The sequence below is a fragment of the Prorops nasuta genome, unplaced genomic scaffold (genome assembly GCF_024137725.1).
Source record: "Prorops nasuta isolate Cenicafe-Biocafe unplaced genomic scaffold, Cenicafe_Pnas_1.2 PNAS00001, whole genome shotgun sequence".
NCBI classification, from domain to species: Eukaryota; Metazoa; Arthropoda; class Insecta; order Hymenoptera; family Bethylidae; genus Prorops; species Prorops nasuta.
The window spans coordinates 389,152-404,855 of record NW_027116798.1 but is presented as its reverse complement, the minus strand read 5'-3'; positions in this window follow the sequence as shown (position 1 = coordinate 404,855).

Below are 15,704 nucleotides of genomic sequence, written 5' to 3'. Positions count from 1 at the left end.
ACTCAATGACCCCGTGTGACCCAGCCTAGTACTATATAAGTACTCAATGACCACATGTGACCCACCCTAGTCCCATGTAAGGACTCAATGACCCCATGTGACCCACCCTAGTCCTATATAAGTGCTCAATGACCCCATGTGACCCCCCCTAGTCCTATATAAGTACTCAATAACCGCAGGTCAGCCACCCTAGTCCTATATAAGTACTGAATGACCCCATGTGACCCCCCCCTTGTCCTATATAAGTACTCAATGACCCCATGTGACCCCCCCTAGTCCTATATAAGTACTCAATGACCCCATGTGACCCACCCTATTCCTATATAAGTTCACAATTACCCCATGTGACCCACCCTAGTCCTATATAAGTAATCAATGACCCCATGTGACCCCCCCATGTCCTATATAAGTACTAAATGACCCCATGTCTCCCACCCTAGTCGTATATAAGTTCTCCATGACGCCATGTGAGCCACCCTAGTCCTATATAAGTACTCAATGACCCCATGTGACCCCCCCTAGTCCTATATAAGTACTCAATGACCTCAGGTCAGCCACCCTAGTCCTATATAAGTACTCAGTGACCCCCCCTAGTCCCATATAAGTACTCAATGACCCCATGTGACCCACCCTAGTCCTATATAAGTACTCAATGACCCCATGCGACCCCCCCATGTCCTATATAAGTACTCAATGACCCCATGTGACCCCCCTAGTCCTATATAAGTACTCAATGACCACATGTGACCCACCCTAGTACTATATAAGTACTCAATGACTCCATGTGACCACACCTAGTCCTATCTAAGAACTCAATGACCCCGTTCGACCCAGTCTAGTCCTATATAATTACTCAATGACTCCAGGTCAGCCACCCTAGTCCTATATAAGTACTCAATGACCCCATGTGACCCCCCCTAGTCCTATATAAGTACTCAATGACCCCAGGTCAGCCACCCTAGTCCTATATAAGTACTCAATGACCCCATGTGACCCCCCTTAGTTGTATATAAGTACTCAATGACCGCATGTCAGCCACCCTAGTCCTATATAAATACTCAATGACCCCATGTGACCCCCCCTTGTCATATATAAGTACTCAATGACCCCATGTGACCCTCCCTAGTCCTATATAAGTACTTAATGACCCCATGTGACCCACCCTATTCCTATATAAATTCACAATTACCCCATGTGACCCACCCTAGTCCTATATAAGTACTCAATGACCCCATGTGACCCCCCATGTCCTATATAAGTACTAAATGACCCCATGTCTCCCACACTAGTCGTATATAAGTTCTCCATGACGCCATGTGAGCCACCCTAGTCCTATATAAGTACTCAATGACCCCATGTAACCCCCCCTAGTCCTATATAAGTATTCAATGACCCCAGGTCAGCCATCCTAGTCCTATATAAGTACTCAATGACCCCATGTGACCCCCCCTAGTCCTATATAAGTACTCAATGACCCTACGTGACCCCCCTAGTCCTATATAAGTTCACAATTACCCCATGTGACCCACCCTAGTCCTATATAAGTACTCAATGACCCCATGTGACCCCCCTTAGTTGTATATAAGTACTCAATGACCCCAGGTCAGCCACCCTAGTCCTATATAAATACTCAATGACCCCATGTGACCCCCCCTTGTCATATATAAGTACTCAATGACCCCATGTGACCCTCCCTAGTCCTATATAAGTACTTAATGACCCCATGTGACCCACCCTATTCCTATATAAATTCACAATTACCCCATGTGACCCACCCTAGTCCTATATAAGTACTCAATGACCCCATGTGACCCCCCATGTCCTATATAAGTACTAAATGACCCCATGTCTCCCACACTAGTCGTATATAAGTTCTCCATGACGCCATGTGAGCCACCCTAGTCCTATATAAGTACTCAATGACCCCATGTAACCCCCCCTAGTCCTATATAAGTATTCAATGACCCCAGGTCAGCCATCCTAGTCCTATATAAGTACTCAATGACCCCATGTGACCCCCCCTAGTCCTATATAAGTACTCAATGACCCCACGTGACCCCCCTAGTCCTATATAAGTTCACAATTACCCCATGTGACCCACCCTAGTCCTATATAAGTACTCAATGACCCCATGTGACCCCCCTCGTCCTATATAAGTACTCAATGACCCCAGGTCAGCCACCCTAGTCCTATATAAGTACTCAATGACCCCATGTGACCCCCCCTAGTCCTGTATAAGTACTCTATGATCCCATGTGACCAACCCTAGTCCTATATAAGTGCTCAATGACCCCATGTGACGCAACCTAGTCCTATATAAGTACTCAATGATACCATGTGACCCTCCTAGTCCTATATAAGTACTCAATGACCCCATGTGACCCACCCTAGTCCTATATAAGTGCTCAATGACACCATGTGACCCACCCTAGTCCAATATATGTACTCAATGACCCCATGTGACCCACCCTAGTCCTATATAAGTGCTCAATGACACCATGTGACCCCCCCCTAGTCCTATATAAGTACTCAATGACCCCATGTGACGCAACCTAGTCCTATATAAGTACTCAATGATACCATGTGACCCTCCTAGTCCTATATAAGTACTCAATGACCCCATGTGACCCACCCTAGTCCTATATAAGTGCTCAATGACACCATGTGACCCACCCTAGTCCAATATATGTACTAAACGACCCCATGTGACCCCCCCCCCCTAGTCCTATATAAGTACTCAATGATCCCAGGTCAGCCACCCTAGTCCTATATAAGTACTCAATGACCACATGTGACCCCTCCTAGTCCTATATAAAAACTCAATGACCCCATGTGACCCACCCTAGTCCTATATAAGTACTCAATGACTCCATGTGACCACACCTAGTCCTATCTAAGTACTCAATGACCCCATGTGACCCACCCTAGTCCTATATAAGTACTCAATGACTACATGTGACCACACCTAGTCCTATCTAAGTACTCAATGACCCCATGTGACCCTCCTAGTCCTATATAAGTACTCAATGACCCCATGTGACCCACCCTAGTCCTATATAAGTGCTCAATGACACCATGTGACCCACCCTAGTCCTATATAAGTACTCAATGACTCCATGTGACCACACCTAGTCCTATCTAAGTACTCAATGACCCCATGTGACCCTCCTAGTCCTATATAAGTACTCAATGACCCCATGTGACCCACCCTAGTCCTATATAAGTGCTCAATGACACCATGTGACCCACCCTAGTCCTATATAAGTGCTCAATGACACCATGTGACCCACCCTAGTCCAATATATGTACTCAATGACCCCATGTGACCCACCCTAGTCCTATATAAGTACACAATGACCCAGGTGACACACCCTAGTCCTATGTAAGTACTCAATGACCCCATGTGACCCACCCTAGTCCTATATAAGTACTCAATGACCCCATGTGACGCAACCTAGTCCTATATAAGTACTCAATGATACCATGTGACCCACCCTAGTCCTATATAAGTACTCAATGACACCATGTGAACCAACCTAGTCCTATATAAGTACTAAATGACCCCATGTCACCCACCCTAGTCCTATATAAGTTCACAATGACCCCATGTGACCCACCCTAGTCCTATATAAGTACTCAATGACCCCATGTGACCCCCCCGTGTCCTATATAAGTACTCAATGACCCCATGTCTCCCACCCTAGTCGTATATAAGTTCTCCATGACGCCATGTGACCCACCCAAGTCCTATATAAGTACTCAATGACCCCATGTGACCCCCCCTAGTGCTATATAAGTACTCAATGACTCCAGGTCAGCCACCCTAGTCCTATATAAGTACTCAATGACCCCATGTGACCCCCCCTAGTCCTATATAAGTACTCAATGACCACATGTGACCCCCCCTAGTCCTATATAAGTACTCAATGACCCCATGTGACCCATTCTATTCCTATATAAGTACTCAATGACCCCATGTGACCCCCCCTAGTCCTATATAAGTACTCAATGACCACATGTGACCCCCCATAGTCCTATATAAGTACTCAATGACCCCATGTGACCCCCCTAGTCCTATATAAGTACTCAATGAACCCATGTGACCCCCCCTAGTCCTATATAAGTACTCAATGACCACATGTGACCCCCCCTAGTCCTATATAAGTACTCAATGACCCCATGTCACCCACCCTAGTCCTATATAAGTTCACAATGACCCCATGTGATCCACCCTAGTCCTATATAAGTACTCAATGACCCCATGTGACCCCCCCGTGTCCTATATAAGTACTCAATGACTCCAGGTCAGCCACCCTAGTCCTATATAAGTACTCAATGACCCCATGTGACCCCCCCTAGTCCTATATAAGTACTCAATGAACCCATGTGACCCCCCCTAGTCCTATATAAGTACTCAATGACCACATGTGACCCCACTAGTCCTATATAAGTGCTCAATGACACCATGTGACCCACCCTAGTCCTATATAAGTGCTCAATGACACCATGTGACCCACCCTAGTCCAATATATGTACTCAATGACCCCATGTCACCCACCCTAGTCCTATATAAGTTCACAATGACCCCATGTGACCCACCCTAGTCCTATATAAGTACTCAATGACCCCATGTGACCCCCCCGTGTCCTATATAAGTACTCAATGACCCCATGTCTCCCACCCTAGTCGTATATAAGTTCTCCATGACGCCATGTGACCCACCCAAGTCCTATATAAGTACTCAATGACCTCATGTGACCCCCCCTAGTGCTATATAAGTTTTCAATGACTCCAGGTCAGCCACCCTAGTCCTATATAAGTACTCAATGACCCCATGTGACCCCCCCTAGTCCTATATAAGTACTCAATGAACCCATGTGACCCTCCCCTAGTCCTATATAAGTACTCAATGACCACATGTGACCCCCCCTAGTCCAAATAAGTACTCAATGACCCCATGTGACCCATTCTATTCCTATATAAGTACTCAATGACCCCATGTGACCCCCCCTAGTCCTATATAAGTACTCAATGACCACATGTGACCCCCCCTAGTCCTATATAAGTACTCAATGACCCCATGTGACCCATTCTATTCCTATATAAGTACTCAATGACCCCATGTGACCCACCCTAGTCTTATATAAGTACTCAATGACCCCATTTGACCCACCCTAGTCCTATATAAGTACTCAATGACCCCATGTGACCCCCCCTAGTCCTATATAAGTACTCAATGACTCCATGTGACCACACTTAGTCCTATCTAAGTACTCAATGACCCCGTGTGACCCACTCTAGTCCCATGTAAGGACTCAATGACCCCATGTGACCCACCCTAGTCCTATAAAAGTACTCAATGACGGCATGTGACCCACCATAGTCCTATATAAGTACTCAATGACCCCATGTGACCCCCCCTAGTCCTATATAAGTACTCAATGACCCCATGTGACACACCCTATTCCTATATAAGTTCACAATTACCCCATGTGACCCACCCTAGTCCTATATAAGTACTCAATGACACCATGTGACCCCCCATGTCCTATATAAGTACTAAATGACCCCAGGTCAGCCACCCCAGTTCTATATATGTACTCAATGACCCCATGTGACCCCCCCTAGTCCTGTATAAGTACTCAATGACCCCATGTGACACACCCTATTCCTATATAAGTTCACAATTACCCCATGTGACCCACCCTAGTCCTATATAAGTACTCAATGACCCCATGTGACCCACCCTAGTCCAATATAAGTACTCAATGACCCCATGTGGCCCACCCTAGTCCTATATAAGTACTCAATGACGGCATGTGACCCACCATAGTCCTATACAAGTAATCAATGACCCCATGTGACCCCCCCTAGTCCTGTATAAGTACTCAATGACCCCAGGTCAGCCACCCTAGTCCTATATAAGTACTCAATGACCCCATGTGACCCCCCCTAGTCCTATATAAGTACTCAATGACCCCATGTGACCCACCCTATTCCTAAATAAGTTCATAATGACCCCAAGTGACCCACCCTAGTCCTATATAAGTACTCAATGACCCCATGTGACACCCCCATGTCCTATATAAGTACTAAATGACCCAATTTCTCCCACCCTAATCGTATATAAGTTATCCATGACGCCATGTGACCCACCCTAGTCCTATATAAGTACTAAACGACCCCATGTGACCCCCCCCCTAGTCCTATATAAGTAATCAATGATCCCAGGTCAGCCACCCTAGTCCTATATAAGTACTCAATGACCACATGTGACCCCTCCTAGTCCTATATAAAAACTCAATGACCCCATGTGACCCACCCTAGTCCTATATAAGTACTCAATGACCCCATGTGACACCCCCATGTCCTATATAAGTACTAAATGACCCAATTTCTCCCACCCTAATCGTATATAAGTTATCCATGACGCCATGTGGCCCACCCTAGTCCTATATAAGTACTAAACGACCCCATGTGACCCCCCCCCCTAGTCCTATATAAGTACTCAATGATCCCAGGTCAGCCACCCTAGTCCTATATAAGTACTAAATGACCACATGTGACCCCTCCTAGTCCTATATAAAAACTCAATGACCCCATGTGACCCACCCTAGTCCTATATAAGTACTCAATGACTCCATGTGACCACACCTAGTCCTATCTAAGTACTCAATGACCCCGTGTGACCCAGCCTAGTACTATATAAGTACTCAATGACCCCATGTGACCCACCCTAGTCCCATGTAAGGACTCAATGACCACATTTGACCCACCCTAGTCCTATATAAGTGCTCAATGTCCCCATGTGACCCACCCTAGTCCAATATATGTACTCAATGACCCCATGTGACCCACCCTAGTCCTATATAAGTACACAATGACCCAGGTGACCCACCCTAGTCCTATGTAAGTACTCAATGACCCCATGTGACCCACCCTAGTCCTATATAAGTACTCAATGAATCCTTCTGACGCAACCTAGTCCTATCTAAGTACTCAATAACCCCGTGTGACCCAGCCTAGTCCTATATAAGTACTCAATGACCCCATGTGACCCCCCCTAGTCCTATATAAGTACTCAATGACCCCAGGTCAGCCACCCTAGTCCTATATAAGTACTCAATGACCCCATGTGACACACCCTATTCCTATATAAGTTCACAATTACCCCATGTGACCCACCCTAGTCCTATATAAGTACTCAATGACACCATGTGACCCCCCATGTCCTATATAAGTACTAAATGACCCCAGGTCAGCCACCCCAGTTCTATATAAGTACTCAATGACCCCATGTGACCCCCCCTAGTCCTGTATAAGTACTCAATGACCCCATGTGACACACCCTATTCCTATATAAGTTCACAATTACCCCATGTGACCCACCCTAGTCCTATATAAGTACTCAATGACCCCATGTGACCCCCCCTAGTCCTATATAAGTACTCAATGACCCCAGGTCAGCCACCCCAGTTCTATATAAGTACTCAATGACCCCATGTGACCCCCCCTAGTCCTGTATAAGTACTCTATGATCCCATTTGACCAACCCTAGTCCTATATAAGTGCTCAATGACCCCATGCGACCCCCCCATGTTCTATATAAGTACTCAATGACCCCATGTGACCCTCCTAGTCCTATATAAGTACTCAATGACCCCATGTGACCCCCCCTAGTCCTATATAAGTACTCAATGACCCCAGGTCAGCCACCCTAGTCCTATATAAGTACTCAATGACCCCATGTGACCCCCCTTAGTTGTATATAAGTACTCAATGACGCATGTCAGCCACCCTAGTCCTATATAAATACTCAATGACCCCATGTGACCCCCCCTTGTCATATATAAGTACTCAATGACCCCATGTGACCCTCCCTAGTCCTATATAAGTACTTAATGACCCCATGTGACCCACCCTATTCCTATATAAATTCACAATTACCCCATGTGACCCACCCTAGTCCTATATAAGTACTCAATGACCCCATGTGACCCCCCATGTCCTATATAAGTACTAAATGACCCCATGTCTCCCACACTAGTCGTATATAAGTTCTCCATGACGCTATGTGAGCCACCCTAGTCCTATATAAGTACTCAATGACCCCATGTAACCCCCCCTAGTCCTATATAATTACTCAATGACCCCAGGTCAGCCATCCTAGTCCTATATAAGTACTCAATGACCCCATGTGACCCCCCCTAGTCCTATATAAGTACTCAATGACCCCACGTGACCCCCCCTAGTCCTATATAAGTTCACAATTACCCCATGTGACCCACCCTAGTCCTATATAAGTACTCAATGACCCCATGTGACCCCCCTAGTCCTATATAAGTACTCAATGACCCCAGGTCAGCCACCCTAGTCCTATATAAGTACTCAATGACCCCATGTGACCCCCCCTAGTCCTGTATAAGTACTCTATGATCCCATGTGACCAACCCTAGTCCTATATAAGTGCTCAATGACCCCATGTGACGCAACCTAGTCCTATATAAGTACTCAATGATACCATGTGACCCTCCTAGTCCTATATAAGTACTCAATGACCCCATGTGACCCACCCTAGTCCTATATAAGTGCTCAATGACACCATGTGACCCACCCTAGTCCAATATATGTACTCAATGACCCCATGTGACCCACCCTAGTCCTATATAAGTGCTCAATGACACCATGTGACCCCCCCCTAGTCCTATATAAGTACTCAATGACCCCATGTGACGCAACCTAGTCCTATATAAGTACTCAATGTTACCATGTGACCCTCCTAGTCCTATATAAGTACTCAATGACCCCATGTGACCCACCCTAGTCCTATATAAGTGCTCAATGACACCATGTGACCCACCCTAGTCCAATATATGTACTAAACGACCCCATGTGACCCCCCCCCCCCTAGTCCTATATAAGTACTCAATGATCCCAGGTCAGCCACCCTAGTCCTATATAAGTACTCAATGACCACATGTGACCCCTCCTAGTCCTATATAAAAACTCAATGACCCCATGTGACCCACCCTAGTCCTATATAAGTACTCAATGAATCCTTGTGACGCAACCTAGTCCTATCTAAGTACTCAATAACCCCGTGTGACCCAGCCTAGTCCTATATAAGTACTCAATGACCCCATGTGACCCCCCCTAGTCCTATATAAATACTCAATGACCCCAGGTCAGCCACCCTAGTCCTATATAAGTACTCAATGACCCCATGTGACACACCCTATTCCTATATAAGTTCACAATTACCCCATGTGACCCACCCTAGTCCTATATAAGTACTCAATGACACCATGTGACCCCCCATGTCCTATATAAGTACTAAATGACCCCAGGTCAGCCACCCCAGTTCTATATAAGTACTCAATGACCCCATGTGACCCCCCCTAGTCCTGTATAAGTACTCAATGACCCCATGTGACACACCCTATTCCTATATAAGTTCACAATTACCCCATGTGACCCACCCTAGTCCTATATAAGTACTCAATGACCCCATGTGACCCCCCCTAGTCCTATATAAGTACTCAATGACCCCAGGTCAGCCACCCCAGTTCTATATAAGTACTCAATGACCCCATGTGACCCCCCCTAGTCCTGTATAAGTACTCTATGATCCCATGTGACCAACCCTAGTCCTATATAAGTGCTCAATGACCCCATGCGACCCCCCCATGTTCTATATAAGTACTCAATGACCCCATGTGACCCTCCTAGTCCTATATAAGTACTCAATGACCCCATGTGACCCCCCCTAGTCCTATATAAGTACTCAATGACCCCAGGTCAGCCACCCTAGTCCTATATAAGTACTCAATGACCCCATGTGACCCCCCTTAGTTGTATATAAGTACTCAATGACCGCATGTCAGCCACCCTAGTCCTATATAAATACTCAATGACCCCATGTGACCCCCCCTTGTCATATATAAGTACTCAATGACCCCATGTGACCCTCCCTAGTCCTATATAAGTACTTAATGACCCCATGTGACCCACCCTATTCCTATATAAATTCACAATTACCCCATGTGACCCACCCTAGTCCTATATAAGTACTCAATGACCCCATGTGACCCCCCATGTCCTATATAAGTACTAAATGACCCCATGTCTCCCACACTAGTCGTATATAAGTTCTCCATGACGCCATGTGAGCCACCCTAGTCCTATATAAGTACTCAATGACCCCATGTAACCCCCCCTAGTCCTATATAATTACTCAATGACCCCAGGTCAGCCATCCTAGTCCTATATAAGTACTCAATGACCCCATGTGACCCCCCCTAGTCCTATATAAGTACTCAATGACCCCACGTGACCCCCCCTAGTCCTATATAAGTTCACAATTACCCCATGTGACCCACCCTAGTCCTATATAAGTACTCAATGACCCCATGTGACCCCCCTAGTCCTATATAAGTACTCAATGACCCCAGGTCAGCCACACTAGTCCTATATAAGTACTCAATGACCCCATGTGACCCCCCCTAGTCCTGTATAAGTACTCTATGATCCCATGTGACCAACCCTAGTCCTATATAAGTGCTCAATGACCCCATGTGACGCAACCTAGTCCTATATAAGTACTCAATGATACCATGTGACCCTCCTAGTCCTATATAAGTACTCAATGACCCCATGTGACCCACCCTAGTCCTATATAAGTGCTCAATGACACCATGTGACCCACCCTAGTCCAATATATGTACTCAATGACCCCATGTGACCCACCCTAGTCCTATATAAGTGCTCAATGACACCATGTGACCCCCCCCTAGTCCTATATAAGTACTCAATGACCCCATGTGACGCAACCTAGTCCTATATAAGTACTCAATGATACCATGTGACCCTCCTAGTCCTATATAAGTACTCAATGACCCCATGTGACCCACCCTAGTCCTATATAAGTGCTCAATGACACCATGTGACCCACCCTAGTCCAATATATGTACTAAACGACCCCATGTGACCCCCCCCCCCTAGTCCTATATAAGTACTCAATGATCCCAGGTCAGCCACCCTAGTCCTATATAAGTACTCAATGACCACATGTGACCCCTCCTAGTCCTATATAAAAACTCAATGACCCCATGTGACCCACCCTAGTCCTATATAAGTACTCAATGACTCCATGTGACCACACCTAGTCCTATCTAAGTACTCAATGACCCCATGTGACCCACCCTAGTCCTATATAAGTACTCAATGACTCCATGTGACCACACCTAGTCCTATCTAAGTACTCAATGACCCCATGTGACCCTCCTAGTCCTATATAAGTACTCAATGACCCCATGTGACCCACCCTAGTCCTATATAAGTGCTCAATGACACCATGTGACCCACCCTAGTCCTATATAAGTACTCAATGACTCCATGTGACCACACCTAGTCCTATCTAAGTACTCAATGACCCCATGTGACCCTCCTAGTCCTATATAAGTACTCAATGACCCCATGTGACCCACCCTAGTCCTATATAAGTGCTCAATGACACCATGTGACCCACCCTAGTCCTATATAAGTGCTCAATGACACCATGTGACCCACCCTAGTCCAATATATGTACTCAATGACCCCATGTGACCCACCCTAGTCCTATATAAGTACACAATGACCCAGGTGACCCACCCTAGTCCTATGTAAGTACTCAATGACCCCATGTGACCCACCCTAGTCCTATATAAGTACTCAATGACCCCATGTGACGCAACCTAGTCCTATATAAGTACTCAATGATACCATGAGACCCACCCTAGTCCTATATAAGTACTCAATGACACCATGTGAACCACCCTAGTCCTATATAAGTACTAAATGACCCCATGTCACCCACCCTAGTCCTATATAAGTTCACAATGACCCCATGTGACCCACCCTAGTCCTATATAAGTACTCAATGACCCCATGTGACCCCCCCGTGTCCTATATAAGTACTCAATGACCCCATGTCTCCCACCCTAGTCGTATATAAGTTCTCCATGACGCCATGTGACCCACCCAAGTCCTATATAAGTACTCAATGACCCCATGTGACCCCCCCTAGTGCTATATAAGTACTCAATGACTCCAGGTCAGCCACCCTAGTCCTATATAAGTACTCAATGACCCCATGTGACCCCCCCTAGTCCTATATAAGTACTCAATGACCACATGTGACCCCCCCTAGTCCTATATAAGTACTCAATGACCCCATGTGACCCATTCTATTCCTATATAAGTACTCAATGACCCCATGTGACCCCCCCTAGTCCTATATAAGTACTCAATGACCACATGTGACCCCCCATAGTCCTATATAAGTACTCAATGACCCCATGTGACCCCCCCTAGTCCTATATAAGTACTCAATGAACCCATGTGACCCCCCCTAGTCCTATATAAGTACTCAATGACCACATGTGACCCCCCCTAGTCCTATATAAGTACTCAATGACTCCATGTGACCACACCTAGTCCTATCTAAGTACTCAATGACCCCGTGTGACCCAGCCTAGTACTATATAAGTACTCAATGACCCCATGTGACCCACCCTAGTCCTATATAAGTACACAATGACCCAGGTGACCCACCCTAGTCCTATGTAAGTACTCAATGACCCCATGTGACCCACCCTAGTCCTATATAAGTACTCAATGACCCCATGTGACGCAACCTAGTCCTATATAAGTACTCAATGATACCATGTGACCCACCCTAGTCCTATATAAGTACTCAATGACACCATGTGAACCACCCTAGTCCTATATAAGTACTAAATGACCCCATGTGACCCACCCTATTCCTAAATAAGTTCATAATGACCCCAAGTGACCCACCCTAGTCCTATATAAGTACTCAATGACCCCCTGTGACACCCCCATGTCCTATATAAGTACTAAATGACCCAATTTCTCCCACCCTAATCGTATATAAGTTATCCATGACGCCATGTGACCCACCCTAGTCCTATATAAGTACTAAACGACCCCATGTGACCCCCCCCTAGTCCTATATAAGTACTCAATGATCCCAGGTCAGCCACCCTAGTCCTATATAAGTACTCAATGACCACATGTGACCCCTCCTTGTCCTATATAAAAACTCAATGACCCCATGTGACCCACCCTAGTCCTATATAAGTACTCAATGACCCCATGTGACACCCCCATGTCCTATATAAGTACTAAATGACCCAATTTCTCCCACCCTAATCGTATATAAGTTATCCATGACGCCATGTGACCCACCCTAGTCCTATATAAGTACTAAACGACCCCATGTGACCCCCCCCCCCTAGTCCTATATAAGTACTCAATGATCCCAGGTCAGCCACCCTAGTCCTATATAAGTACTCAATGACCACATGTGACCCCTCCTAGTCCTATATAAAAGATCAATGACCCCATGTGACCCACCCTAGTCCTATATAAGTACTCAATGACTCCATGTGACCACACCTAGTCCTATCTAAGTACTCAATGACCCCGTGTGACCCAGCCTAGTACTATATAAGTACTCAATGACCCCATGTGACCCACCCTAGTCCAATGTAAGGACTCAATGACCCCATTTGACCCACCCTAGTCCTGTATAAGTGCTCAATGTCCCCATGTGACCCACCCTAGTCCAATATATGTACTCAATGACCCCATGTGACCCACCCTAGCCCTATATAAGTACACAATGACCCAGGTGACCCACCCTAGTCCTATGTAAGTACTCAATGACCCCATGTGACCCACCCTAGTCCTATATAAGTACTCAATGAATCCTTGTGACGCAACCTAGTCCTATCTAAGTACTCAATAACCCCGTGTGACCCAGCCTAGTCCTATATAAGTACTCAATGACCCCATGTGACCCCCCCTAGTCCTATATAAGTACTCAATGACCCCAGGTCAGCCACCCTAGTCCTATATAAGTACTCAATGACCCCATGTGACACACCCTATTCCTATATAAGTTCACAATTACCCCATGTGACCCACCCTAGTCCTATATAAGTACTCAATGACACCATGTGACCCCCCATGTCCTATATAAGTACTAAATGACCCCAGGTCAGCCACCCCAGTTCTATATAAGTACTCAATGACCCCATGTGACCCCCCCTAGTCCTGTATAAGTACTCAATGACCCCATGTGACACACCCTATTCCTATATAAGTTCACAATTACCCCATGTGACCCCCCCTAGTCCTGTATAAGTACTCAATGACCCCATGTGACACACCCTATTCCTATATAAGTTCACAATTACCCCATGTGACCCACCCTAGTCCTATATAAGTACTCAATGATCCCAGGTCAGCCACCCTAGTCCTATATAAGTACTCAATGACCCCATGTGACCCACCCTAGTCCTATATAAGTACTCAATGACTCCATGTGACCACACCTAGTCCTATCTAAGTACTCAATGACCCCGTGTGACCCAGCCTAGTACTATATAAGTACTCAATGACCCCATGTGACCCACCCTAGTCCCATGTAAGGACTCAATGACCCCATGTGACCCACCCTAGTCCTATATAAGTGCTCAATGACCCCATGTCACCCCCCCTAGTCCTATATAAGTACTCAATAACCGCAGGTCAGCCACCCTAGTCCTATATAAGTACTCAATGACCCCATGTGACCCCCCCCCCTTTTCCTATATAAGTACTCAATGACCCCATGTGACCCCCCCTAGTCCTATATAAGTACTCAATGACCCCATGTGACCCACCCTATTCCTATATAAATTCACAATTACCCCATGTGACCCACCCTAGTCCTATATAAGTACTCAATGACCCCATGTGACCCCCCATGTCCTATATAAGTACTAAATGACCCCATGTCTCCCACACTAGTCGTATATAAGTTTTCCATGACGCCATGTGAGCCACCCTAGTCCTATATAAGTACTCAATGACCCCATGTAACCCCCCCTAGTCATATATAAGTACTCAATGACCCCAGGTCAGCCACCCTAGAACTATATAAGTACTCAATAACCCCATGTGACCCCCCCTAGTACTATATAAGTACTCAATGACCCCATGTGACCTCCCCTAGTCCTATATAAGTACTCAATGACCCCATGTGACCCACCCTATTCCTATATAAGTTCACAATTACCCCATGTGACCCACCCTAGTCCTATATAAGTACTCAATGACCCCATGTGACCCCCCATGTCCTATATAAGTACTAAATGACCCCATGTCTCCCACACTAGTCGTATATAAGTTTTCCATGACGCCATGTGAGCCACCCTAGTCCTATATAAGTACTCAATGACCCCATGTAACCCCCCCTAGTCATATATAAGTACTCAATGACCCCAGGTCAGCCACCCTAGAACTATATAAGTACTCAATAACCCCATGTGACCCCCCTAGTACTATATAAGTACTCAATGACCCCATGTGACCTCCCCTAGTCCTATATAAGTACTCAATGACCCCATGTGACCCACCCTATTCCTATATAAGTTCACAATTACCCCATGTGACCCACCCTAGTCCTATATAAGTAATCAGTAACCCCATGTGACCCCCCATGTCCTATATAAGTACTAAATGACCCCATGTCTCCCACCCTAGTCGTATATAAGTTCTCCATGACGCCATGTGAGCCACCCTAGTCCTATATAAGTACTCAATGACCCCATGTGACCCCCCCTAGTCCTATATAAGTACTCAATGACCCCAGGTCA